The 24,482-nt window shown below is 38.8% G+C and overlaps 1 protein-coding gene across 2 annotated transcripts in view; it reads left to right on the forward strand.

The window, feature by feature from the left end:
- The window catches only part of NR3C2 (nuclear receptor subfamily 3, group C, member 2), a 488,297-nt gene that overhangs the window by 346,026 nt on the left and 117,789 nt on the right, over positions 1-24,482 (forward strand). The gene's annotated exons all lie outside the window — the stretch shown is intronic.

The raw sequence follows: 24,482 nt of genomic DNA on the forward strand, positions 1-24,482 counted from the left end.
ATAAAGAAAACAAAATATCACTGGACCAATAGATAACATAAGAAAGGAAGAAAAGATTGATGCTGATCAACACCTATAGGACCAGCAGTTGGGAAATCAAAAACCATGTTGCACTGGGAAAATTTACTGTCCAGAATCTCTCCACGGTGCTATCGAGCAGTGTTCTCCAGTTTAAAGACTAAGGTGCACCTGATTCAAGTCGTGGTCTTTTCATTTACTTCCTATGCACATGAAAATTGGACAGTGAATAAGGATTACAGAAGAGTCGATGCCTTTAAGCTATGTTGTTGAAGAAAAGTACAGAATATTCCATGTTCTACCAAAGGTACAAGTCCATTTTAGAGGAAGTCAATCCAAATGCTCTTTGTCTAACATACTTAGGACATGTTGTCAGGAGGGTCCAATCCTTAGAAAAAAAGATATCATGGTTGGCAATGTAAAGGGCTAGAAAAGAAAGGAATACCCTAAAAAACATGGATTGGGGGGGGGGGGAAGAACCAAAAACCCAAACATGGATTGACACAGTAACTGTAACAATGGGCTGGAGTATATCAGAGATGAAGAGGATGGCACAGTGTAGTGCAAGTTTCAGATTTGTTGTTCATAGAGTTAGTGTGAATCAGGGTTGACTGGATAATACCTAACAACAACAAAATATATGCGTGTGTATATATAATTATAAACATGTATGTTGTTGTTAAATGCCATTGAGTCTGACTCAGTGCAACCCAGTGAACAATAGATCTGAACCCTGCCCTATCCTGTGTCATCCTCCTCATCTGTGATGTACTCGAGCCCATTACATTCATCACTGTGTTAATACATCTGGTTGAGGGGCTTCTCTTTCACCAACCTCTCAGCTTTCCTAGCATAATCTCCCTCTCCAAGGAGTAGCCTCTCCTAACGACATGTCTAATGTGAGTCTCTCGCAGCTTTGCCTCCAAAGAGGACTCTGACTACGTTCTCTAAGACACCCACGTGTGTGCTTGTGCACACACACACACACACACGTGCAGACATACAGAGAGAGTTCTGGTGGCTTAGTGATAAGGAGTTGCACTGCCAATAGTTCAAATCCACCACTTGCTCTGTAAGAGATGAGTAATCTCTGTGCATTTTACAACCTCTGAAACTCACTGGGGGATCAGTTATGAGTCAGTTCTGACCTGACAGCGCGTAACAGTTAGGGAAGGGAGTTGCAGATTTGTTTTTTTCCCCCTCCCATGCAATTTATAGCCTCTTGAAAACTTAGTAGAGAATTAGCTATGAGTCAGTTTCTACTCAACACCGTGACATATGTGGGTATGTGTGTGTGTGTGTGTGTGTGTGTGTGTGTGTGTGTGTCTGTTCAACAATTTTTACATGTACAATTGAATGACATTCATTATATTTACCATATTGTACATGAATCACCATTGTCCTTTTCCAAATTATTTCACCACTATTAACAAAAGTTTAGCACCCCTCCAGCACAGACTTCTTCTGTTCAAGCTGGAAACCACCACTACGTATTACAATACATATTTTATGTAAGATAGATCATCCACTATTTCTCCTTCTGCCACTGACTTCTTATTTCACTCAGTTTAATATTTTCAGAGGTCATTCATGTTGTAGTATGTGTCCGGACTTTATTTTACCGAAGCCATTTTTATCTGATTTCCAGAAAGGAACTATGAATGGAACAGTAAAATAAATGCATTTCCAATACCAATTCATAACAGTTACAAACATATTATATATTAATATATTAATATTATATATTAATATTTCTTAAATAAAAAGCATTTTCCAACACTCTGATTTCTATTTACATATGATAAGTAGTCCATGCATTCATACATGGAAAAAAATGTCCATTTTTAGTAATCACATTCTCAAAGCAAAATATTGGCGTTTCAGTGCACCTTGCAATGGAATGCCTGAAAGGTTTATTTTAGTTTCAGAACTTTTTAATTTATTTAACTATTGTTGAGTCAGAACCATCCCATTGCTGAACCCCCAGTGGGTTTCCAGAGGCAGTAAATTTCCCAGGAGAAGAGTGTCCATCCTTAACTGGATTTAATATGAAACCCAAAAATGAGTAATATTTTAAGGTGTATTTCTTTTTCAAAAAAATGAAACTTTGTAAAGTAGGCATTGGTATTCAGTCTCATTCATTCTTTCTCCTGTTCAAGATTATGCTAGGTCAGTGGTTCCACAACTTTATTCAGATTGCATCACCCCAGAAAGTATATAGTCCATGAGAATTTAAAATTCTATATTTCCCCCCTTTATATGAATTCTTCAATAGAATCTATATTCTTCTATAGAAACTTTGATCAGAACATTTAGTAATGATAGCTGGGTACTATCTATGGCTTCATAGGAAAAGACACAGTTGTTCTAGGAGGCATTTAGCCACATTCCAGATCTTCCTCTATTCCTGACTGTCTTCCTTTTTCTGTTTCTTCAGGTGAGTAAGACACATTGTCATTCCTTAGATAGCAGTTCACAAGTTTTGAGGCCCAAGACCTAAGACACTAATGCGAGAATTAGAACAGAATTACTAAAGTAATTATTAAGCCAGTAAATAGGGTTGTCCTGTTCAACCATAACCATAAACCTCAGAAGCAAGGAACAAAATGCCATGATTTTTTTATTATATGTAAGCAGCTTCTGAAGTTTTAGGTGGTCATTGTCTTAATAGAATCTTTTCTAGGTTTGAGCTGGTCTCTAACTGCCAACACTAACTCTTAGTCCGTATTGAGTTAGCTTTGGTGGGGAATGATAGGATGGGGACCAAGGATATGGAGATATTAGGGAAGAAAGGATGACAGCCCAGTGACCAAGTGCCATGGCTTTGCAATGCTTCGTCATTTTAAAAGGGGATATTTGATGGTCTAGGAAAAGTGCCGTCTGTCCTAGAGGAGTCACGTGTATCATCTGTCTAAGACACTGATATCTCACTTACCATCATTTACCTTAATTGATAGATATGCCAGCTAAGGAATATAATTGAATCTTTTTCCATTTGAAAATCCAGTGACTAATAACCTGCTTCTTTAGACATCCTAAACAAATATCCACCTCTTTACATCTTCATAATAAACTATTGTGACTGGAAAATGGGAAGAGGAAGCCATTAATGTTCTAGCAAAATCCCCTGCCCTCATCTATGTGTTTATGCCCTCATTATGAAAACCCATCCAGTTTACTTCCATAACAGTCTTTCAAAAGTAAATATGGGTGGTATTTAATAATGTTAGTATCTTTTAAGGTAATACTTTTTTGGACCAGGTAACATACCTTTACTGTTGTTATGTGTCGTTGAGTCACCTGTGACTTGTAGCAAACCTATGTACTGAACTCTGTTGTATCCTGAGCCTATCTCACTGTCTCTGACACTCCTACACCCTCAGTTACTGTGTCAGTTCATCTTATCCAGGGTCTTCCTCTCTTGGCTGTCTGTCCCTCCACCCTTCCAAGCATGATGTCCTTCTCCAAAGACTGATCCCTTCTGTCAACATGCCCACAGTACGTGATATAGAGCTTCAGAATTCCTGCCTGCAAGGAGCATCCTGGTTTTACCTTCTCCTGCATAAACCTGCTTGCTCTCTTGACAGTCAATATTCTACTCCAGCACCACAACTCAAAGGCATCAATTCTTCTTCTGTTACCTTTTGTCAGTGTCAATCTCTCTGATGTGTAGCATGTAGCTGTAAAGACCATAGCCTGAATCAGGTGTACCTTAGTCTCTGGATTAACATCTTTGCTCTTCAGCACTTTTGAGAGATCCCTGACAGCAGCTTTCCCCAGAGCAGTTCATCTTTTGATTTCTTGACTGCTAGTGCCAAGAATTGTGTTGCCAAGAAAGCTGACATTATTAACAACCTCAGTCTCTTCTCCATCTATCACGTTGCTGCCAATTGGCCTAGTGGTGCAAATCTTTGTCTTCTTGGTTTTGACCTTCAATCCATATTGCAGACTACAGTCCTTGACTTTCTGCAGCAAATGGTCAGGGTCCTCCTCAGTTTCAGCAAGCAGAGTTGTGTTGTCTACATAATGCAGATTGTTGATGAGTCTTCCTCAGTTCTGATGCCACATGTCTCCTATATAATTCCTTTTTATAAGACTAGTTTTTATAGATTAATCTTACTTTTCATGATATCCTTTCTAAACAAAATCACCTAATTCAGAAGATCTCTAACATATTGCTTCTGTTATGGCTCGTGTTCTACCCAGTGATATGAGTGTGGCAGAGAACAGGCAGGCATTGAGCTTGTTTTCAAGGAGCTTAGGTCACGTTGCTGCACACGTTTAAATTGACAGCCATGCTTAGAAACATGTGCAGGACGGCTATAGCAATCATTTGCGGCAACATGTTAAGAGTGAAGCAATGTATTGTGTTGTTTTGTTACTTGATGTTGAGTTGGCTCTGACTCACCCTGACCTAACAGAAAAAAACATAATCTGGTCATGCACTGTCTGCATGCTGTGGTCTACTTCAGTCCATTGTTGCAGTTACCATACCATACAATCTTAATTGTTGATTTCCCTTGTTTTCATTGGCTTCTTGTTGTTGTTGTCATGTGCCATCAAATCGCTTGTGATTCATAGTGACCCTATGTAAAAGAGCCCTAAACGCCGTTGTATCCTGTGCCAACCTCGCTGTCTCAGACACACTCATTCTCGCCACTCCACTCAAAGAATCAATCCATCTCATCGAGGGTCTTCCTCTCCTGCGCTGTCCCTCCTCTCTTCCAAACATGCTGTCCCTCTCCAAAGGACCAGTCTCTCCTTGCAACTTGCCAAAAGTATGTCAGACGAAGCTTCAGAATCCTTGACTTCAGGGAGCATTCTGGCTTCACCCTCTCCAGGACAAACCTGTTTGTTCTCCTAGCAGTCCATGGTATATTCAACACTCTTCTCCAGTACCACAACTCAAAGGCATCAATTCTCTTTCAATCATCCCTATTCACTGTCCAACTTTCTGATGCATAGCACGTAATTGCAAAGATTATAACCTGGATCAGGCACACCTTAGTCTCCAGCCTGACATCGTTGCACTTCAGTACTCTTGAGAGGTCCCTCACAGCTGACTTTCCCAATGCAATTCATCTCCTGATTTCCTGACTGCTGTTACCAAGACTGTGGAGTCGAGCAAACTAAAACTGTTAACTATCTCAATCTCTTCACCATCCATACTGATGCTGCCAATTGGCCCAGTGGTGTGAATCTTTGTTTTCTTGATATTGAGCTTCGATCCATATTGAAGACTGCAATCCTTGACCTTCTGCAGCAAGCGCTTCAGGTCCTCCTCAGTTTCAGCGGGCAGGGTTGTGTCATCTGCATAACGCAGGTTGTTGATGATTCTTACACCAATCCTGATGCCACATTCCTCCTCGTACAGCCCAGCGTCTCGGACTACTTTAACAAAAATTATGTCCATTTTATTATTAGTAGTAGTATTAGTATTTTCAGCTACGGGAAGCATTGAGAGTTTAAAGTGATTGTTGCTGTTGTGGTGTACCATTGAGTTGGAACTGACCTATAGCTGATCCTCCAGTGGTTTTCAGAGGCATTTTAATTGTACCGGAGGAGATTGCCCATCTTTCTCCTGTGAAGCACCTGGTGGATTTGAACCAGATACCTTCAGGATTGCAGTGCAGCTCCTTAATAGTAGGCCACCTGAGCTCTCTGGCATCCTTAGTACAAATCCCTAGAGTTCTTTCTCTTTGCTGTGGAGTGATATGAGCAATTCTTTGACTTTTATCTCATGGTGTACAAATAAGGGGTGGCATCTTGGGATGGCTTCATGCGACTCTGCTGTTTCTTACTTTTTCAGGTACTCTCTTTGTTGATGCCGTGAGGTAGGCCTGTAGCATACCCATTAATGCTCAGTCAGGGTGCTGTCCATCCCCTGAAGTCCCATAGATGATGCACAGTTCCTTCCACACTGTAGATCATGTCTGGTCTAACTTCAGCAAAAGTCCTTCTCTTAAAAAGCCTTCTCTGAATTCAGATTATGAAAACAATTCTTACTAGAAAAGTATATTCAATTAATCATTTAACATGAAGACTATTGCCCCCTTTGAATTTTGTTTGTTTGTATTTTGTTTTGTTTTACATCTTTTCACATCTGAAGATGATTTAGAGCTTTGCATGGTCTCCTAGGAACATATTCCTGTTTCTTCCTTTTGTAACAGATTCTAAGGAACGTCTATGGCATAAAGGCTGGGACAGATAATCCACATCCCAATAGCAGCCCAAGTGTCATCGCACCTTAGTATCTTCTCCTCAGAAACTCTTCAGAACTTATCTTCAGCAACTTACAGAGGAACATGGAGACGAACGTTTATGATAAATATCTTTTCAGATTCTTGAGAATTCTTTCATCGGTTTGTGTCTTTTAACAGTTTGTGAGCCAAACCATGCTGAATTCTAAAGTTAGACTACTATTCAAGTGAAAATTTGAACACAACTTAGTCTCTACTTTTTACATGTGAAGCCATAACATTTATTACAGGAGAGAAACTAAAATGAAAAAGAATAGATGAGAGATCTTTAATATCTATCACTTAAAAGTATGTAATATTAATTAAGACACTATTTAAATCTTGTAGGCTGCAAACATATTTACATTTTGTAGATACTCAGATTTTCATATAAATTAAGCAGAGTTGAGTTTAAGAAGATACTTTATCTACTTTAAAGTAAATACTTTAAGTATTTTAATATTTTAAAGTTGTTGCAAACCCTTTGGAGCACAGTTCTACTCATATGTATGGTATTTCCATGAGTCAAAATCAACCTTATAGAAATTAGTTTTATTTGTATCTTTTTCCATTTCATTTTTGTTGTTACTTTTATTATTTATTTCAAAGAAATACTTAATAGATAATAAAAGCAAGTCTGCTCGCATTCAAAAGAAATGGATTAATAATGGAAAACCCAGAATAAATGTGTAATTAAATGCTGCCCTTGGAGAGTTGTTTTTAGGTTTCACTGACAATTAGAATCATCTCAGAGATACTAGGGTGGTGTATTGCATTGCTAACCAAAATCATCTGTAAAGTCTATTTTAAAAACACTAGCCCATCCCCTGTGCCTAGAGAATCTCATTCCATTAAATCCAAATGAAGCATGGCATCTTTACTTTTGAAAGACCCGAAGGGTAGAGAGCAGCTCTGCCAACCCCTCTGTCCCACTGAATAAAGATGGGCAGTCTCTTCTCATGTGATTTACAGCCTCAGAAACCCAGAGGATGACCAGCCATGAGTCTGTTCTGACTCTACCACAATGAGTTATATAGTATAAGCTGTTGATTTGGAACCAGCTCACAGCTGACCCTCCAGAGGGCTTTCAGGGAGCTGTAATCACAAAGGAGGAGATTGTTCATCTTTCTCCTGTGGAGCCACTGGTGGACTCAAACCTTTGAATTAAGTCGCATAACTCCCTATGGACTACATCACCAATTTAGGTAACATTTTTATTACAGCAAGAAATCACTTTAGCTTCATCTTTATTTTAAGCCTTTAGCTTAATTCTCAAGGTGACACAACATTTAAGCACCAAGATGCTGACTGCAAGATTGGCAGTGAGAATTCACTCAGAGGCACCTCAGAAGACAGACCCTTCCAGAAAAGTCATTGTAGATCCTATGGAGCACAGTTCTACTCATGCCTTTAGTATTTCCATGACTCAAAATGAACTCTATAGAAATTTTTCAGCTTTATTTTTGTTGTTATTTTTCTTTTCTTACTTATTTCAAATTAATACTAAATAGAAAATATAACTGAGTCAAGTGTCACAGTGCTAACCAAAAGGTCAGCAGTTCAAATCCACCAGCATCTCTACAGGAGAAAGCTGTGCTTTTGTAAAGATTTACAGCTTCAGAAACACAATAAAGGATTGTTCAATGACAATTTAAAAACAAAACAAAAAACCCCACAAAACCCCTGCTCTAAATCCGTTTTGCTTTCTTTTTCCTGCTTGTGGTAACTGAGGTTTAGAAGGAAGTTCCTGTGGGTGGCGCCTCCCAAATCCTCAGGCTGATTTATTCCCTTCTGTCTTTCTGTAAGTAAGTTATGGTGATACAGTGTTTAAAGTACTTGGATACAGACCAGGGGGCCAGAAGTTCAAGCCCACTAACTACTCACTCTGTGGAAAAAGGATGTGTCAGTCTGCTCCTGTAAATGTGTACAGCCATGGAAGCTCCCTGAGGTCTTTCTAGTCTGTGTTACAGATTGCTGAGAATTGGAATAAACTCCAACAGCAACCAGTTTGGGGGTTTTTGTTTGTTTGTTTTGTTTTGGTTTTTATTCTTCAGAGGAAACTACCTTTCAGTACTTCTTCATAATGCTCAATAAAGTTGGTTTGGATCTTAGCATTAAACACTTTCAAGTATCATTCCTATTACCACTATTGCTGATTTTCCAGTGTTATAGATAAAATTCTTATACAGTTTTTTAAGTGTTAAATAAGAGATTTAATATTTAAAAATATGTCCTCTGGCAATGAAACAAAGACTCAAAAAGAAGGAAAAAGCATAAAAGACCTTAATTTTTTTGTTCTATGACATCTAGTCAAAACTGATTTACAGCTGACACTCCAGCAGGTTTTCAGAGTCTGTAAATTGCACAAGAGGACATTGTCCATCATTCTCTTATTTGGCATCTAGTGAATTTAAACAACTTGCCTTCAGGTTGACAATGCAACTTCTTACTCACTAGGCTGCCAGCTTTATTTAGTTACTAAAAAACTTACTTATTACAGTCTTTCATGTCTCGTAGATCAATTTTTCTTAAAAATATTAGGCTTACTGTATTCTTTAATATTTTTTATAAAGAAAACATCTCAGATTATTTGAAATTGAAGCAAAACAGAATTCTGTTTCAAAATGAAGCAATTACACCACACACACACACACACACTCTCTCCTTCTTCTCCCCTCCCCTCTTCCTCTTTTCCCTTCCCCTCCCCTTTCCTCCCCCTCTGCTCTCCATCCCCTCTCCCTCTCCTCCCTCTCCACTCTGTCCCCTCTCCCTCCCCTCTCAACTTGGTTCTGAGAAATCCCAGGTCACTCTTAGGGATCAGCTTGTGTGACTCTACCCTGCACCTGCCCACTGTGCCCTCTGCACCATCCACAACTCCCTCCCACAGTTTCCCCGAGGCAGCTTTGTAGGGCCTTGTTAAATCCCTTTGCTGACTGGAGTGGCAAGGCCTTCGTTTTCAACCACATTAATGACCTCTTATTTGTACCAGACAAATGGTAATGCCAGTTAGAAGCACCTATATTCTTTGTATCTGTTTCCTGTGCTCTTGTAAAAGATTTTCAGAGCATAGTGGCATACACCACAATTATAAATAGCAGAGGTTTGGGGGTGGGGGGGGAATGACTTTTTAAAAAATTTTGTTGAAATATAGTCATTCATATACATTTAGTTTTGTTCATGCACTTTGTGTTTACATTCTTTTTTCATTTTTTTATTCACTACTGATTTATTTACAAAGTTTGAATACAGTGTTTTTCACAATAGATCCTTCCCATTTCCTTCATTGCCCACCCATCAAATTTTGCAACCCTATGAAGCAGGAACGGCATCCACTTCCGAAAGGGCTTGCCTCCAGAAACTGTATGTACAAACAGTGCTCAGGCCGTTCGTTCATAGGGTCGCTATATGATTAACACCACAACCCCCCACCCATCCTCACCCCTCTGGTTCCCTGTCCCCCTGGCCTTGGATCCTCATACTCATTCTACAATAATGGTTTTATACAGTATTTGTCTTTGTGGGATTGAGTTAGTTCACTCAGCATAATGCTCTCCAGTCCCTCCCAAGTTAGGTAGTAATTTACAAAATCATTGCTCCTGCACGTTGCATAGTATACCACTGTATGAATGTACCACAACTTCTCAATCCTTTCCTTTGTGGCTGGACATCTGGACTGTTTCTATATTCTTGTGGTGGTGAATAATGCTTCTGTGAACATTGGTGTACAATTCTCCATTTGAGCCTTAGTTCTCATTTTCTTTATTCCAAGCAATAGAATAGCTGGGTTGTATGGAATTTCTATGTTCAGCTTCTTGAGGAAGCACCAAACTGCCTTGTACTATTTTACAGTTCCACCAACAATGTATAAAAGTACCTATCTCGCCACATCCTCTCCAACATTAATTACTTGCTGTCCTGTTAAATTTTGCCACTGCTGCTGGAGTGAGATGGTATCTCATTATGATTTTTATTTACGTCTCTCTTATTGCCATTGATTTTGAGCAGTTTTTCATGTATCTTTTGGCCATTTAAACAGCTTCCTCTGTGAAAATGTCTTCTGCCCATTTTGTAATTGAGTTACTCTTTTTCTTGTGGAGGCCCAGGAATATTCTAGAAGCTTTTATAATTAGACTTTTGTCTTATATATTGCCAAATATTTGTTTCCAGTTGGTAGGTTTTCTTTTCAACCTGTTGGAAAAAGTTTTTTATGCAAACAAGGATTTAATCTTTAGAAGGTCCCATTCATCAATTTTATTCTCTTCAGATTATGCATTTCTGGCTGTATTTGGCAGTCTCTTTATACCGTAGATTAGATCTTCTAAGCTTGATCACATTTTGTCTCTTATGGACTTTATAGTTTTGGGCTTTAGTCCCAAGTCTCTGATCCACCTTAAGGTGGTTTTGGCGTATGATACGACTTGTGGATCCTGTTTCAGCTTTCTGCCGGTAGCAGTCCAGTTTTGCCAGTACCATTTGTTGAAGAGGTTATCATTTCCTGATTTAATAGGTTTTATTTCCTTGTCGAGTATCAGTTGACCATAGATAGCTTGGTCCATTTCTGGATTTGTTCCATTTCTTGTTCCATTGGTCTGTGTGCCTGTCATTGTACAAATACCATGCTATTTCATTTACTACCACTGTGTGATAGGTTTTGAGGTCAGAGTGTGCTATGCGTCTCTCTTCATTTTTCTTTCCCAGAAGTGCTTTACTTGTTCAGGGTCTCGTCCCCCTCCAAATAAACTTTACAATGTCACTTCCAATCTCCTTGAAATATGAATTTGGTATCTGTATTGGAATTGCCTTGAATATGTAGATTGCTTTTGGTAGGACTGCAAAAAAAGTTGACTTTTACAAAATATTTTTACCATTGCAGTATGTTTTTTTATGGATGTTGAGTCTGGATTCAATTAAAATGAAATTCTGGATAATTTCAATCATTTTTTCTTAATAATGTAGAATATTGTGGAGATTTTCCCCACCTCCTTTCTTTATATTGAGATGTAGTCCCTGCTGAAATCACAAGTCACCTTGGTTTTCTGGAAGCAAGATTTTCAATATCTAAGTCATTTTGTTGTTTGAATTCATTATGTTGTTTCCATCAGTAGAACACAGCACAGCGGGATTTATGTTTATATAACTATTTTTACTATAATTTCTTGAGTTTATTTGTTTGTTCTCTTTTTGTGTACTGTCAAGTCAGATCTGACTGGCACTGGAGGAGACTGTCCCTCCTTCTCCAGCAGAGCATCTGGTGAAGTCAAACCTCATGCCTTCGGGATTGCAGTGCAGTTTCTTGCCACTAGGCCACCAGAGCTCCCTTTATCATTTCCTGTTAATGAATATATACAAATAGCTTCCTAAAAAGAGTTCTTTATCATCGCACATCACTAGAGGTCAGAATCCATAGTAGGCTTCACTTGACTAAATTCAAAGTGTCAGGAGAATTGTGTTCCTTTATGAAGATCCCAGAAGAGAATCAATTCTGTAACTTTTCTTTTCTTCTTCTTCTTTCAAAATCAACTGCATCCCTTGCCTCATGGTATCTTTTATTTATTCACAGCCAGTGAGTGATCAGATCACTCCAACCACTATGTACCTCAATACCTGACACTTAATAGAGGAGCCTTCCTTCATTTTTTGCCTTTAAGCATCTCTGTGATTATATTGAGCCCACCCAGATATTCCAAGAGTTTAAAATCGTTCATTAACTCTGCAGAGTACCTTTTGCTGTGTGAGGTAAAACACTTCATGAATTGTAAAGAGGAGGAAAGAAAATTCTTTGGAGAAACAGTATTGTACCACTCTGTGTAATAACCTTTGCCCAGGAAACAGTGCCTCTCTGATAGCTGACTGCCGCCCTGATTCTGACCCCTGTGTGGAGCACTTTACACACACAGGGTCATCATGGGTCAGAACTTACTTGACGGCAACTAACTACAACTGCAGCAGAGTGACCCACCTTGTTCCTCTTCCTCCATATTCCCTGGCATGACCTTTCCTTTCCATGAAACCACTCTGACTTCTTGTGCACAGCTTTCTTTTTGTGCCCCCTTCCTTCCTTATTTTCTGGTTGGTTTGAACTGCCAGTGTTTTGCCCGGGATTTTAATTACTGTACTATCTGGGCTCCTGACCTAAACATTGAAATGCTTAATTAGCAAAACTCAATGATGTTGAGTCAAAACCAACTCCTAGCTGACCCAACATTGAGTCTCTCAAGCTGTAAATCTCACAGAATAGCTGGTGGGATCAGACTGCCAGAGAGATATTTTCTTTGGATTAGCAGCGTAATGCCCTGTGAACTCAGCCACCAAGGCTCCCTGTGACAAGTAAATGGCTTTTGAAATTAAAGAATGAATAAATGAATGAATGAGTGTATAGTGAAGCTTTATTATTGTTTTTGTCATGTGCCATCAAGTAAGAACTGACTTCTAGTGGAACCTGCAGCAGATTTTCAGAAGCTGTAAATCACACAGGAGGAAATTACTCATCTGTTGCCTATGGCAAGTGGTTTATGCAAACCACATGTCTTTGAGTTGGCAGTGAAACTCTTTACCCACTAGGCTACCAGAGCACCATTAAACTTTGATGAAACACAGCTAAGCTGAATACACACACACACACACACACACACGTTTTCCTATTCAGTTAGACACAAAATACTTCATTTTAAAATTAAACTCAGAACTCATAAATTATAAAAATGGTGTTATAAGAACACTCTAGGACACTTTCCATCCCTGCTGAAAGGTACAGTTTCCACAAAACATGCTTAATCATGATCCTAATTTTGGCTTAGGTACTGTAATTTGGCATCTTATCCCAAGGATAAGCAGTAATAAAAAGGAAAAAAAGGTAAAGCAGAACCAAAATGAGTAGGCAAAAAATAATCAGTTAAGTTTAAGGGATTATATCCAAGGTTTTATTAATTAAATCATTGGAATTGGTGTTTCCATTAACGTTTATGACCTTAGGGCAAAATGGAGGATTTTTTCAGGCAGAGAAGAGCCTATCTTCCCAGGAATTCACCAAAACTGACAGAAATATTCACATGTCTGAAGGTAAATAACTGTTGTTGTTAGGTGCCATCAAGTCAGCTACAACTTATAGCAACTCAATGAACAACAGATTTGAACTTTGCTTTACTCAGTGCCATCCTCTTTTCTCTGCTAGCAATACCTGAGTTCATTGTTAAATCACTGTGTAAGCCCTTCCCATTGGGGGTCTTCTTCTCTGTTGACCCTCTATCTTTCCAAGCATCATGTCCTTTTCCAAGGACTGTTCCTTCCTGAAAACATGCCTAGCGTATGTGAGTTGAAGTTTCACGATCCTTGCTTCCAAGGAGCACCATGGAAGTTCTAGAGTAAATAGCACAGCATCCATGACACAGACGGCAGTTTGCCAGCCCCACTCTAGAAAACAAAGGGAGGAGTGTGTGGTTTAGAAAGGAGAATGTTATCAGTGAAGACCTATAGAGACTGGATCTGTGAGAAATATATTTGCCGGTTTCACTGAGTGTTGCAAAACTACACTCCTGACTAAAGTAACTCTTCAAGTTGTACCTGGAAATTCCTCCAAATAGTAGTCATGTTTAGCTGTGATTTCAGTGAGCCAGATGCATTTCTACCAGTCATAGGCTAAGGAGAGAGGTGCAATTGTGAAAATGAGAAATGGACTATAAAGTCGAGGGTGTGGTGGACCTGGTGGTGTCAGCAGGAAGCTGACCTTGGTGAGCAGTGCCAGCAACACAGCTGAAGGAAGATTATATCTTGAGGAGGCTCACTGTTTCATCACAGGAACAAATACCCATTTTAATGTATGGTTAGTAATGGCCTGTATTGTTTAAAGCCTTCCTTGAATTTCCATGTGAAAAGGAATGTGGAAGTCCCTCAGTCATGACTCATTTTTTTATGAGTGCAATAAAGCCCAGGATATGCACTTGTCAGTCAGTGCATACACCCTTCGGGTGTGGTAGGCCCATGCCTTGTGAATTATAAACCTAGTCTTGTGAGAATATTATATTAAACCACAGGTATTTTTCTAGCATACCATGTGGTGCTTGCAAGTTCTGTTTGTAGTTTAAGTCTGTATCACTGATTATAAGATTGGAGTTTCTGGGAACTAAATGTAAATTTCCAGTGTGTGCATTGTTTGTTGCTTGATGTCCTTCCGTCATTTCTGCTTCACCCCCACCATCATTGCATCATATCCATTGACGTAGCCTTTGCATATCTGGTTTGAGCGCTTTTAACCTGAGGGACTCCTATTCCGGTGCTATTTTGGACACTCTCCTATTGTGATGCATAGAGTTTTCATTGGCTCCTTTTCAGAAGCAGAACACCAGGCCTTTCTTGAGCTGAAGGCTCCGCTAATGCCTGCCTGCCCTGTTTCTAGAGCTGGCCCAGCGAACAGGGCCTTGAACTTGAAATGATGAGGCTGAGTGCAAGTATCACCTGAGCAGACTAGATTCTTGAGCGAGCGAGCTCATCTGTCTGGAGCTTTACTTCCTCTGATTTAAAATGAGTGGATTAGGCTAGCTCTGGGGCCTGTGTGAACTCCTGTTTGAATCCAGAATGTTATGATTCCCTGGTAGGGCACTTGTTGCTTGGCTATAAAATCCTTGAAGTGATTAGACTTAGTAATTTGAAGCAGACCTTTACAGCTTTCCTGTGCATCTCTAGCCCTTCCATAAATGTAAGTCCTGCTCAAGGGTAAGAACATTTACTGTCCTTCCATCATAAACAGGAACCTAATTTGCTCCATCCTGATGGTGCTAATTGGACCTTTAAGTTAGGGGCTGCTGACCTCTTTCATGGGTTTTGTCTCTTGTGGTGTAATTTTCTATGAAGTTTAAAGCGAGAAAGACCTTTGTTTTTCAATCTTCCTTTTCATCTCAGTTTATCCAACTTAGAAACAGCAGGACTGACTGCTAAGTTGGTGCACCATCAGAGAAGCAACCACAGCATCACCCCATCTGGAGGCTTCCAGACCCTCCAGCTACCTCTTTCGCTGCTTCTTGGAGGAGGGCTGGCCTGTCTTGTGGTTGGACTGAAGCTTGATTGAATATTGACTGGGCTTGTTTTCTGGATAGGCTAATCTAACTTTATCAGCATTATGTACCAACCTTTGGAGTGAAACGCAGTATCCTCTCAGTCTGTCATACTGTGGCAGCTTGTGTGTTGCTGGAATGCTGTAATCTCTGCCACTGGTAATTCGGATATCAGCAGGGTCACCTGTGGTGGACAGATTTTAACAAAGCTTCCAGAGGAAAGACTTGAAAATCTACTTTGGGAGAATTAACCATTCCAACCGAAAAGCTTGCAGTTCAAATCCACCAGCTGCTCCAAGGGAGAAAGATGAAACAATCTCTTCCATGCAATTCACTGCCACTGAAGACCAGCTGGAGGGTCAGATAGAAGTTGGTTCCAATTCAGTGGTATATAACAATCTGGATAAAGCAAAATATTACCCAATATAGTTTTAAAAGATGAGCATATTAGATTGAAAGGCACTTAAAATACACAGTAGCCACAATAGTGGATTTTACTCACTAAAGATTATAAGGAAGGTGCAAGGCCCAGCCATGTCTCATTCTCTCTTATGCATTGTTTAACATCAGTTGAGGGCAACTAACAACCTATTTCTCTTACATGCCTTCTTAGGGAATGGTGACAATAATAGTTACATTTAAAAACATAACCAGAATGATTTTTTATGTGTGTAAACCTTCCTTTAACTCTGTAATAGTGGTTTCATATAGTACTTGTTCTTTTGTGACAAAATTCTTTCACTCAACAGAATTCTCTCTAGGTTCACCCATATTATGAATTGTTCTATCAATTCTTCAGTTTTTCAGTATTGTAATGTCCAGGCTTCTCCTTGGAGGCAAGGATTCTGGGACTTCATCTGACATACTTTGGACATGTTGTAAAGAGGGACAAGTCCCTAGAGAGGGACATCATGCTTGGGAGGGTGGAGGGACAGCGCAGGAGGGTCAGACCCTCTATGAGGTGGACTGATTCAGTGACTGTGGTAATCGGGATGGGTGTATCAGAGGCAGTGCGATTGGCACAGGATAGAGCAGGGTTTAGGGCTGTTGTACATAGGGTCGCTATGAGTCGCAAGCGACTCGATGGCACATAACAACAGTATGCACTGTAGTTTTGGGAGGTTTTTAAAAAATCCATTTATTTGTCTGTTAATGAGAAATTTATTTGTTTTCTTATTTTTGGTAACTATAGTTACCAAGGAGGAAGAAGGGAGTAAAAAAAATTAACAAATAGCTTATAAATCTTTATTAAGATGGGTGAGGGAAAGACAATGTAGAGTAAGTAGATGATCAGGATTGGGGCTGTTGTACTTAATGTTATAAAAAGTATATGGATAATTATTTGAAAACCTAATAGGCTTTGTAAACTTTTGCTCAAGTAACAATGAAAAAGAATGTAAAAGATAAAAATTAATTTAAAAAAATCACACACCTCTAACCAGCTATTAGGGAGTCAACAAAGCATTCACTGATTTTTTTTTCCTCTTGGTTCGTTAAGCATTTATTTGATACCCACTGAGTGCTATCTAATAAAATTTTTAGACAAGTTCTAGCATGATAATCCATAATCAAAGTCAACATAGAGCACATCTTTATATTGGCATTGTCCAAATGGACTTTCTTCTTTGTGTTCATTATTTGTGAAGGTAGAATATGGACAGTCCCTAGATTTTGAATCAATTCTGTGGTTAATTGTACCTTTAAGTCAGATTTGTTTGTAAACTGAAAGAGTTAGAGATGGTCCATAGCTATTATCATTCAGTGTCTTAGTATAAAATACTGACCTAGTATTAACAAGCTGCGCTGCAATCCCTAATGCACATGGTTTCAATCACCAGCTGCACCGCAAGAGAAAGACTTACTGTATCTGAAAACCCTCTGGAACAGGAAGTCAACTCTCTGTCGGTGCTGACATGATGGAACACGATAACAACATGCTTTAAAAAAAATTAAAGAAGCACTTCTGTATATGCTAACATTTCTTAAATAAGATAATACAATAATAATATATTTATGCACATATCAAGGTAGTGCCTGTTTGTTATTGTATACATTGAATATACTTTATACTTTTTATGTTGTTATTGTTGCTGGTTTTAGGTGCCAGTGAGTCAAATATGACTCATAGCAACCCTCTGAACAAAAGATCTGAACACCCTCTGAACAAAAGATCTAAACCTTTCTCTACCCTGTGCCATTCTCACATTTCCTGAGACACAAGAGCCTATGGTAGTAGTCATCGTGTCATTTCACCTGGTTGAGGGTCTTTCTCTTCTTCACCTACCCTCCACTCTTCCCACACCATGTTCTTCTCCAATGAATAGCCCCTCCTAGCAACATGCCCAAAGTATGTGAGGTGAAGCATCATCATTCTTGCCTCCAAAAAGCACTCCAGCTGCACCATCTCCGAGACATATCTGTTTGTTCTCTTAGCTCAAAGGTGTCGATTCTTTTTCTGCCATCCTTATTCATTTTGTATCTCTCACATGCATAGCAAGTGATAAGAAAGACCATGGCCTGAATCACATGCACCTTAGCCCTCCAATTGATGTCATTACTCAATAATTTAGAGAGGTCCCCAACTGCAGATCCCAGTGCAATGTGTCTCCTTATTTCCTGACTGCTGGTACACTTGTGGTGCACCTGGTGCATTAAAACCGTGTGCTTTAGGGATTGAAGTGCAGCTTCTTAACACTAGGCTAAAGGTGTTAATTGTGGATTCAAGCAAGATGAAGCTGTTGACAGTTTCACTCTCCTCCCCATCCATCATGACATTGCCTATTGGTCCAATGGTAAGAATTTTTGTTTTCTTGACATTGAGATGCAATCTGTACAGAAGGCTGCATTCCTTGATCTTTTGCAACAAGTAAAGTGCTTCAAGTCCTCCTCACTTTCAACATGCAAGGTGTTATCATCTGCATAATGCAGGTTATTGATGAGTCTCCCTCCAATCATGATGCCACATTTTCCTTCATAGAGTCCAGCTTCTCAGATAATTTTCTCAGCATATAGACTGAATAGTCATGGAGAAAGTATACAACCCTGACACACACCCTTTTCAGTTTTAAACCATGCAGTGTTCCTTTGCTCTGTTTCACACAACAGCCTCCTGGTCCAGGTATAGGTTCCACATGAGCACAATCAAGTACTCAGGGACTCCCATTCTTCTCAATGTCAGCCAGAACTTGCTATGATCCACACAGTCAAATGCCTTTGCACAGTCAACAAAGCACAAAGAAACATTCTTGTATTCTTTATTTTCAGCCAGGATCCATCTGGCATCAGCAATGATATAGTAGATTTTTAATTATTGGCTCACAGCTAAAGTTCTACCTAATTTATTATTGTTAGGTACTGTCGACTTGAGTATGACTCATGGAGACTTTTTGAACAGATTTGAACTCTATCCTATCCTATGCCATTTGTATCATTTCTAACAAACTTAAGCCCATTACTGCAGTCACTGTGTCAGTCTATTTCATTGAGGGTCTTCCTCTCTTTCACTGACTCTCTACCTTTCCAAGCATGATATCCTTTTCCAAGAAATAGTGTCTCCTATTTCTATAGTCACTTCTGTTTCATAGGCTGGTGAACAAGGTGAAGGACTGCATCAGTTAGTTGAAATATGTCAATTGGTATTCTGTCAATTCCTAAGGCCTTACTTATACAGTACCAACATTGCGCCTTAGAAGAGCATTCATAAGCTGGGAACTGCCTGTATTTGAATATAAAAAGTGTTAAGAATCCAAAAAAGAGATTCTGAAAATACAGAATTCTCTAAATGGAAGGTTATATATTTGTACCATCTTTATTTGATCATGACAATTAAAACGGTTTTTCCATGGCTTGTGACTTCAGAGCACAGTGTTTGAAAACCGAAGCATGAAGATGGCCTTTACCAGAGGGAAGAACTGACTCCTGGTCCATAGTTCTGCTCTAAGGGACAGCGTTGGGCCTCCTGCTACACCAGGCAGGCCAGGTTCTAGCCCAGCAAAGCCATCAGTGGACTCCATCCATTGACAGCACCATCCCTTCTTCAGAGCTCTGTGAGCATTCAGTCACAGCACTTCAAAAAAAGCCAACCTTGTTTTAAAGAAAGTGATACTGAGCTTTGAAACACAAGGGAAACACTATATTGGAAAATGCAAGTCTTTTGTGAGGAAAACACTCAAAGACATGAAACAAATTGTTTTTGTTTAATCTTTTCCTTACAAATGGGGTAATTACTTTTAAAAGTACTACCACAGTCATTTCAATGTAAATTTTGGCCCCAGAGAAGAACTGTAAGAAATGGCTCTGTTGCCTTTCCTGAACTACTTAAATAAACATCTCTAGAATGGCAGTGTGCCTCTCCCTCTGAGGAAGGAGTGTTGACGTGTCTCTCTGGAAGTCTTTGGTCCAATCTCATAGGGGAATGAAAAACACAGAATGTAAGGGATAAATGAAAATAAAAAGCCATTTAATATTATACTTCTTCAAAGAGCATTTAAAAAAAAATACATTTACCTTTTATTTATAAAGAACGCTCTTAAATTCTTTTTTAACTCCCCCCCCCTCCTTTGGTATATCTGTATTATATAAATGTGAATTCTTTTTGAAATAATTTTTTTTTAAAAGAAGCTTTTGTTCAGCTTGCAGTACTGGACTAGGTTCTGAGAGTCACCAAAGCTCTGGAATTTACACTGTGGCAGAATACCAAGTGAAAAAATAGCAGTTGGTATTATAAACAGAACTGGGCAGGTCAAGCGTGTTTGTCCACGTCCTGGCGGCTACCACCAGGCCATTAAGGTCTTTCCTCAACAGTGGCCAGATACTTGCCAATACACGACATAATCAAAAGTGCCATAAGATGTACCAACCCTGTGTACAAAGAAAATTTAGAAGGAAATGTGAAAACATGAGAAGCAAATGCAAGAGAATCATTTACTCTATTAAGGCCATTTGGTTTGGCTAAGCTTTATCTGGGAGTTTCCAGACCAATTCAGCCTGGATCCTGAAGGGAACCTCAGCCTAGAAAAATATTGTTTTTCCAAGTACATGCATCGTTGGCTACTCTTCATTCTTAAATTAGACTCGTTCTGATAATGTCAGTGGAATAAAATGTAGAATATTATTTATTTAAAATTCATAAGTGCTAGAGAGACTGTCACTTGTTCTCTCTTTCCTCAGGCATTTTTGTTTTTGTTTTGCACTATTTTGTTTTCCAAAATTGAGTAGCACTGGTAACTCATTTACATGTACTTATGACACACAGCAAGCCTGTAGGACAGAATGGAGCTTCTCCCATAAAGTTTCCAAGGCTATAAATTTTTACAGAAGTAGACTGCCACTTCTTTTTCCCATAAAGCAGCTGGTCGGTTCCAGCGGCCAACATTTTGGTTAGTAATTAACCACTGTAACATGAGAGCTCCTTGTGCTTGTGGTACTCATAATTTTTATATTAATGTTAGCTTCTTATATGAAGATTTTTTAAAATATGCTTATTTTATGAGTTTTGCCTGTGTAGAAGGTTCTTTATAATGTTTGGAAGAAGGAGTGGCATTCACTTCCTAAATAACGTGCCTCTGGGAACTCTACGAACTTTGAGAAACAGCAATAGTTATGGAAAGGCTTCAAGTCTTTTGTTCATAGGGTCACTTTGAGTCATGCTCAACTCAACAGCAATCAGCAACAACAACAACTTTATAATGGTGTAATCTAATTCCTCATAATATAATTCCTATAATACAAAATGTTTTAGTATTATCCCACTTTTGAAAAATATGGGAATTTTTTTATGAATTCATTGATATTTTCTGTTCAGTTCTCTAGTTCTTTTATCTACAAAGAAAATTGGTAATTTTAATCATTCAGATCATCTAAAGAACGTAAAACAGGGCATGCGGGCACAGGGCAATGAGCATCTCTCTGAAAAGGCCAGAGGGAGTAAGAATAGCACAGCCTTTCAGTGCCCAAGAACAGAAAGCAGATAGAGAGCCAATAGCCCAGCCCCATGATGTCTCTAGAACCACACCAACAGCAAGAAGTCTGTTTCTCTATTGATGACTCACAGACTCACAGTTGTGGTACTGAGAATAGGGTTTCTTAGGGATGTAAATTTGAGACTGAGGGAGGCAAAGAATATCACCCCAAACAAGTCCAGGTTTCAGCCCAAGTTCCAAGTCACAATTCTTCAATTAGTTCAGGCTATGGTTTCAGTTCAGCAGTCAAATCCAAATCATCCAGTAAGGTTTGCTTCAGAGCAGTTTTAAGTCAGCTTCCCCTTCAAGCATCTGACAAGAACAGCAAAAACTTATAACTGTGGCCAGCAGAAATAGAAGAAGCCTCAGGTCACACATTATCACCATTTCTCCACAGCAATACTATAGTGTCTCCACCACCATCACCAGGGTGTGTCTCTCACCAGGGTCTTGCTCCAGTCTCCCTCAAGTCTTGCTGTCCACTGTGATAAGCACTCTTTCTCTTGTCCTAGTCCCACAGCTATTGGTAATTTTCAAGACCATGTGCCTGCAGTTAAGATTGCTGGAGACCAGAGGGGGGCTAACAAAAATCACCAAAAAAAAAGCCAACTTTTAGGTCAAAGCATAATCTCAACATGGCCACTCTCATCTAAGGCCTAGTTAGTTTACTTTTCATAGAAATAATGTAAAGCATTACTTAAGACTTATTAAAATGTCAAGTTTTTCTATGATATATGTAGTTAACTTTCGTCTTTGAAATATTCATCTTTGAAAAAAGATTATATTGACGTAAAAATTTAAAAAATATAGTGATGTGACTATAAGCCATTATTTCATAAAAAGAATATTAAACTGAGATAAAATATTTTTAATAAAATTAGTATTCAAGATTAAACTCCTAGTCTGTATATTTTCCATCCTTTATTAATAGGTTTTATTTATTATATAAACAAATAACACTAGTAAAAAAATTCTGAAATTAAATTTAGGTAATTTCTATAGTTGCCCTAGAAGAATTCTTAGCACATTTCCAAGTTTCAGAAATTCTGGGGCAAAATAACAGCAAATACTTAAAGAAAGAAACACAAAAATTCAAGTCTACCTGAAAATAAACTACTTTCTGAAATTATTCATTTTACTGAGATGTGTTTTTAAGTGTGTGAGCGTTAATACAGACAATTGGGTTTCTAGTTAACAATTTCTATACTTTGATTGATACAGTGTGCCTATATTCTTCTTATTTTCATTCTCGTTGTTCTGTTTCCATGAGTCTAGCTTCCTTTATCCCTTATCTTCTCATCTTTGTTTTATGGTAAATATTACTATTTCATTTCTAATGGGTGATTACTTGAAGCAACACAGAACTCGTGGAAGATTTGTTTATTTAATGGGCTAGTCTATTACTTGACTGTAACATGATCTCTGGGAGTGGCTTCATTTCCAAGTTTTAAGTTACTACCAATGTAGTAAGTCTGGTTTTATTTTTTTAGGCATTTGAATTTCTGCACTTTTCTTCCATTCTTTCCAAGACCACTTGTGCCCCTGATCAGAATGGTTTGCAAACGGCTTTTTAGGAATTTTACTGTAAATGTCTTTATGAGCTTTGTTTATGACATCTGCTGCTGAATATTTTGTTTAAAAGTACAAATTGTTCTTTTCTAGAGTTAATGTATCTGGGTTTGTAAGTTCTTTTTCTACCTGATGTTTGCTGAGGATAGATCCTGCTTCTGTCCTCCTTCCAGTGTGAGGAAACTCCTGTGAGCTTTCCTAGTCGTTGTGCACTCTAGCATCCAACTGGTTCTTATCAGCCTGGACCTGTGGAGAATTCTGGGAGCACTCAGGAGAACACAGTAAATTAAGCTGGGGACCATAGTCCATTTCCAGGTCACTGCCTTTTGGCTTCTTCTCTTACTTTGTTCACCCTTTCGACCTTGTTGAAACAGTAGTGTTCTTCATAAAACATTCTTAATGAGACTATTTACTTTGCATACCCAATGAGATCTGGCTTCATGTAATAAATTTTCTACTCAAACATATGGCAAGAAGTCAGCCCTTGCAGCTGTTAAAGAATTAACTTTTTGACTGAGGGTGGGACCTTTTGCTGGATTGCCAACAGCCAGCTAATTTTCTTATTTTAAGAGCGCATTGTAGATCTAGGTGGGGATTTTCTTTTTGCTTATTTTTTCTTTTGCTTACACACCCATCTCAGTCTCCAACAATTGTTCACAAGGAAAAATAATTTACAAAGCAAGTAAAAAAAATATATCTCTTTTCTAAAGGTTGCTAATTTGATTTCTTAAATATACTTGTCCGAAGAACCCAATTATCAGTTTCTATGGATCTTAGGAAGTTTCTTTTTAAGCAGAGGTGACAGATTTTCTCTCAGTAATTTCTGTTCTTTTATAAAGAAACAGACTGACTGGTTTGATATCTGTCTTTTCTGACTTCTCCTCCCATCAGAAAAACGTGTCATAACAAGAAGCAGAAGAAGCAAAATGTTTAGGTTATCTGTGGCAGCAGCCCCCCCCCAAAAAAAAAACCCTAGTTGCCATAGAGTCAATTCTGACTCATGTGTACCACATGTGTTGTTAGAACTGTTCATAAGGATTTCAAGTCTGTAATCTTTTAAAAGTAGAGCCCCATGCCTTTCTTCCAAGGTATCTTTTGAGTGGGTTTAAACTACCAACCTTTTGATTAGTCATTTAGTGCTTAACTCTTCGTATCACTCAAGAATGACCAGGTGTCATCAAGTTTGTTCTTACTTGCGGTGACCACATATGTGTGAGTAGAGGTGAGCCTCAGAGGGTTTTCAGTGACTGATGCTTTAATTCTTCAGACCTTTCTTTCAAGATACCTCTGGATGGACTTGAACCTTCAACCTCATGCTTAGCACCTGAGCACATGAACAATTGTGGCACCCAGGAACTCTATCTGATGTGGCATCCACTTCCTTATCAATATGCCTCTGGAAACTCTATGAGCTTTGATAAATGTTGATAGTTCTGGAGGGGTTTCAGGCCCATTGTTTATAGGGTCGCTATGAGTCATGCTTGACTCGAAGGCAATCGACAACAACAATATGCTTATTTTTGCTGTTTTTCCTGCTCCTCAAATTATGTAATCATCAAATTAGGAGAACACCAAAGCACCCATTATACATATGGAAAATAATATGTGTGTTTTGGAGGATGGGATGGGGAAGCACCTGGGCTTCCTTC

The sequence above is a fragment of the Elephantulus edwardii genome, unplaced genomic scaffold (genome assembly GCF_000299155.1).
Source record: "Elephantulus edwardii isolate Elephantulus edwardi_28Jun2011 unplaced genomic scaffold, EleEdw1.0 scaffold00053, whole genome shotgun sequence".
In the NCBI taxonomy this organism is placed as follows: Eukaryota; Metazoa; Chordata; class Mammalia; order Macroscelidea; family Macroscelididae; genus Elephantulus; species Elephantulus edwardii.